This window comes from Salmo salar, unplaced genomic scaffold (genome assembly GCF_965601325.2).
Source record: "Salmo salar unplaced genomic scaffold, fSalSal1 ptg000519l, whole genome shotgun sequence".
NCBI classification, from domain to species: domain Eukaryota; kingdom Metazoa; phylum Chordata; class Actinopteri; order Salmoniformes; family Salmonidae; genus Salmo; species Salmo salar.
In genome coordinates this window covers 831,718-837,500 of record NW_027675407.1, presented here as the reverse complement: position 1 = coordinate 837,500, position 5,783 = coordinate 831,718, and positions in this window count along the sequence as shown.

The window sequence follows — 5,783 nt, the reverse complement described above, 5'->3', positions numbered from 1 at the left end:
TAATTACTACTTTAGTAAAGAATTACACATTATTCAGTACTACTGCAGTTGCTACATAATTCCAATAGATGGGAGCATAAGACCACAAATGATATTTCAGAAGATTAGTTTAGTTCTCCCTGGATACACCACCACTCCCCGCGCTTCTTTCTGTCCCTTTACACACTGCTAACGCAAGAGACTGAAAAAGCATTTAGCAGATTACTGTGAAGTAATATAATGATGATTCATGTTTATTATTACCTGTTTTTATGCTCATGTTTTGAAATTATACTTCATTAATATAACGATTATCAATAAGTCTGAACATTAATTTAGTCACCTCTAGTTGAGAAAAATTGTCAAATTCATCACCCAGCATCGAGCCACTCTGTCTTCTCTCTCTAGTAGTCAACTCAGCCCTGGTAAAAAGCTGGTGTCGTCACTCTGTCTTCTCTCTCTAGTAGTCAATTCAGCCCCGGTAAAAAGCTGGTGTCGTCGCTCTGTCTTCTCTCTCTAGTAGTCAACTCAGCCCTGGTAAAAAGCTGGTGTCGTCACTCTGCCTTCTCTCTCTAGTAGTCAACTCAGCCCCGGTAAAAAGCTGGTGTCGTCACTCTGCCTTCTCTCTCTAGTAGTCAACTCAGCCCCGGTAAAAAGCTGGTGTCGTCACTCTGCCTTCTCTCTCTAGTAGTCAACTCAGCCCCGGTAAAAAGCTGGTGTCGTCACTCTGCCTTCTCTCTCTAGTAGTCAACTCAGCCCTGGTAAAAAGCTGGTGTCGTCGCTCTGCCTTCTCCAGGGGCATGTTGAGGTAAATTTACTAACCGGTAGGGTTTAATGATGTAATTTATTGGCGGGCTGGAAGACGCACTCTTGTCTTTTCTATTCCGAGGTTGTTTACTCGCAATATCAGATATTAAGATGACTTTTTATAATGCATGTATACTGAGGTTGAGGTTTTGACTAGCGATTATTTACCCGGTGTTCAATACCTGCTATAATCACTATTTTGTTGCTCTCCCGAAAGCAATACAGGCCCATTACGAGATATATAGCTAACTAAAGTAATGAGTGACCATTTTAGAAAATCATGGGACATATAGTCTGTGTTTGCATGCTATTTTATGTCAATCATATTGCTGCCTGTAGCCTATAACTGATGCTTTGTGGTCTTATGCTGCCATCTATTGGAAATCTTTAGCAATTAAAAGTTATTAATGCACATTCAGACGTTGGTGAGGCAGCTAAAAAAATGTTTAAAAAATGGAATGTGTCCAGCCTACTTTAGGCGCCCCGAAAATAATATTCAAAAGATTGGTCCTTGGATACAGAGGGGTTAAACACTAAAGTTACCGTCCATCTAGTGAAGAGAGGAGAACCGGACAGAGGTAGCCAGCATCCGTCAACGAGAGAGGGAGGATAGGATAACTAGGATGCTGCTGGTAGAGTAGCTAGCTTACCCAGCTGTACCGACTAGCTAGGATAACTAGGATGCTGATGGTAGAGTAGCTAGCTAGCTTACCTAGCTGTACCGACTAGCTAGGATAACTAGGATGCTGCTGGTAGAGTAGCTAGCTAGCTTACCCAGCTGTACCGACAAGCTAGGATAACTAGGATGCTGCTGGTAGAGTAGCTAGCTAGCTAGCTTACCCAGCTGTACCAACTAGCTAGGATAACTAGGATGCTGCTGGTAGGGTAGCTAGCTAGCTAGCGTACCCAGCTGTACCGACTAGCTTGGATAACTAGGATGCTGCTGGTAGAGATGCTAGCTAGCTTACCTAGCTGTACCGACTAGCTAGGATAACTAGGATGCTGCTGGTAGAGTAGCTAGCTAGCTTACCTAGCTGTACCGACTAGCTAGGATAACTAGGATGCTGCTGGTAGAGTAGCTAGCTAGCTTACCTAGCTGTACCGACTAGCTAGGATAACTAGGATGCTGCTGGTATAGTAGCTAGCTAGCTTACCTAGCTGTACCGACTAGCTAGGATAACTAGGATGCTGCTGGTAGAGTAGCTAGCTAGCTTACCTAGCTGTACCGACTAGCTAGGATAACTAGGATGCTGCTGGTAGAGTAGCTAGCTAGCTTACCTAGCTGTACCGACTAGCTTGGCTAGCTAGCAGGACTTTCGTCTGTCGTTTGTCTCGATGATGATGACGAATCCGGTGAACCACAAAATGAAACAAGGATATAGAGTGAAAAGGATCTGGCTACACTCATACTGTACCTGACCGTAAAGCAAAAAGCTAATTGAACAATAAAGTTTGGCGTTTCAACACTGTAACAAACTCCATCGTTATTCCCCAAAATTTACCTCAGTCCACTCTGCGCGTAACTGGACAATATGCTTGGCGCCACACCGGACGCGGACGCGGACAGTTCTGTACGGGAACGCGGACAGTTCCAGAACGCGGACATGAGCAGTGCCATACAATCAACTAAACCCAGTCTTTAACCTCTTACATCTAGACGTTCTGCTAGCGGAACACCTGCTCCAATATCCAATGATAGGCGTGGCGCGAATTAAAATCCCTCAAAAATACAAAAACTTCAATTTTTCAAACATATGACTATTTCACAGCATTTTAAAGACAAGACTCTCCTTTATCTAACCACACTGTCCGATTTCAAAAAGGCTTTACAAAGAAAGCAAAACATTAGATTATGTCAGCAGAGTACCCAGCCAGAAATAATCAGACACCCATTTTTCAAGCTAGCATATAATGTCACAAAAACCCAGAAGACAGCTAAATGCAGCACTAACCTTTGATCTTCATCAGATGACACACCTAGGACATTATGTTATACAATACATGCATGTTTTGTTCAATCAAGTTCATATTTATATCAAAAAACAGCTTTTTACATTATCATGTGACGTTCAGAACTAGCATACCCCCCGCAAACTTCCGGGGAATTTACTAACAATTTACTAAATTACTCACGATAAACGTTCCCAAAAAGCATAACAATTATTTTAAGAATTATAGATACAGAACTCCTCTATGCACTCTATGTCCGATTTTAAAATAGCTTTTTGGTGAAAGCACATTTTGCAATATTCTAAGTACATAGCCCAGCCATCACGGGCTAGCTATTTAGACACCCGGCAAGTTTAGCCTTCACCAAAATCAGATTTACTATAACAAAAATGTTATTACCTTTGTTGTCTTCGTCAGAATGCACTCCCAGGACTGCTACTTCAATAACAAATGTTGGTTTGGTCCAAAATAATCCATCGTTATATCCGAATAGCGGCGTTTTGTTCGTGCGTTCCAGAAACTATCCAAAATGGTAAATCAGGGTCGTGCGCATGGCGCAATTCGTGACAAAAAAATTCAAAATATTCCATTACCGTACTTCAAAGCATGTCAACCGCTGTTTAAAATCAATTTTTATGCAATTTATCTCGTAAAAAAGCGATAATATTCCGACCGGGAATCTCCTTTTCGGCAAACAGAGGAAAAATCACAAAGACGGGGGTGGCCAGTGCACGCGCCTAAGCCCACAGTCCCTTGATCGGCCACTTGAGAAAGGCGATAATGTGTTTCAGCCTGGGGCTGGAATGACGACATTCAGGTTTTTCCCGGGCTCTGAGGGCAGTATTTGCACGGCCGGATAAAAAACTTACCCGATTTAATCTGGTTACTACTCCTGCCCAGTAACTAGAATATGCATATAATTGTTTGATTTGGATAGAAAACACCCTAACGTTTCTAAAACTGTTTGAATGGTGTCTGTGAGTATAACAGAACTCATTTGGCAGGCAAAAACCTGAGAAGATTCCAAACAGGAAGCGCTCTCTCTGACTATTTCTTGGCCTTCTTGATCATCTCTATCCAAAACAGGGGATCTCTGGCATAACGCGACATTTTCTAACGCTCCCATAGGCTCTCAGAAGGCGCCAGAACGATGAATGGTGACTTTGCAGGCCATGGCTGAAAAACAGTAGCGCATTTGGATAGTGGTCGATCTGAGAACAGTGAGACTGGGGCGCGTGCACGAGCCAACACCATGTTTTAATTTTTTCGTCTTTGAACGAAAACAGGGTTTCCCGGTCGGAATATTATCGCTTTTTTACGAGAAAAATCGCATAAAAATTGATTTTAAACAGCGTTTGACATGCTTCGAAGTACGATAATGGAATATTTAGAATTTTTTTGTCACGAAACGCGTCGGGCACGTAACCCTTCGTCACCCTTCGGATAGTGTCTTGAACGCACGAACAAAACAGAGGATATTTGAACATAACTATGGATTATTTTGAACCAAACCAACATTTGTTATTGAAGTAGAAGTCCTGGGAGTGCATTCTGACGAAGAACAGCAAAGGTAATCACATTTTTCTTATAGTAAATCGGAGTTTGGTGAGGGCCACACTTGGTGGGTGTCAAAATAGCTAGCCCTGTGATGCCGGGCTATCTACTCAGAATATTGCAAAATGTGCTTTTGCCGAAAAGCTATTTTAAAATCGGACATAGCGATTGCATAAAGGAGTTCTGCAATTTAGTAAATTAACCAGAAGTTTGCGGTGGGCATGCTAGTTCTGAACGTCACATGCTAATGTAAAAAGCTGTTTTTTGATATGAATATGAACTTGATTGAACAAAACATGCATGTATTGTATAACATAATGTCCTAGGACTGTCATCTGATGAAGATCATCAAAGGTTAGTGCTGCATTTAGCTGTGGTTTGGGTTTATGTGACATTATATGCTAGCTTGAAAAATGGGTGTCTGATTATTTCTGGCTGGGTACTCTGCTGACATAATCTAATGTTTTGCTTTCGTTGTAAAGCCTTTTTGAAATCGGACAATGTGGTTAGATTAACGAGAGTCTTGTCTTTAAAATGGTGTAAAATACTCATATGTTTGAGAAATTGAAGTAATAGCATTTCTAAGGTATTTGAATATTGCGCCACGGGATTCCACTGGCTGTTGAGTAGGTGGGACGCAAGCGTCCCACTTAGCCCATAGAAGATAAAAATAATGTTTTGATATTTGATATGATAAATCCATAAATAATATATGTCTTGTGCTTTTGGCAATGATTTATGTATAATACTTATGTATAATAAGTGATACCATATATGTCTCCAAAGCATTTTGTCTTCATTTTGGCACATTGATTTATGCTCATTTCTCAAGATTAACTCAGGTTTTCGCCCAGTGGCTAAGGAGTTGGAGCTGTGGCAGGAGTTGGACCTGTGGTCGAAAGGTGGCTGGTTTATATCCCGGGCCGGGCGCTGGAAAAGACGGGAGGAATTGATCTGACCACTGGAGGGCTGCTGGGTTCACATCCTCAAAACAATCACCATTCGTTGATCAGAACTCTAGAGGTTCTTCTTCACTGAACCCCAAAATATATATAACTTTTAGTGATTCCATATATTAAGGAAGTGATAGAAGCCTTTTTGGTTCTATAAGGAACCTTCTTTTCTAAGAGTGTAAAATTAACACGTTTTTCTTTTGATTATTTAATTATCTACATCATGTTATTTCAAGATATCCCTTTGGAGTGCAACATCACGTTGTTAAAACATAATCCTAAATTGGGCGTGGCTATAAATTGGGAAATTTAAAGCATCTCGGGCGTAATATGTGTTCGATGAAAATGAACATTGTATGCAATGTTGTAGGCAACATTATTGGCAAGGGACTTGATGCCTACTATGCTAAAGCTATTTAGAGTTGTTAAACGGGTGTGAGGAGTGTGTTGATATAACAGTTATATTGTCAACATTTTTATTGTAACAACGATCAGAATTGGTAAAAAAAAATATGCATTCCATTATATTAGGCAATAATT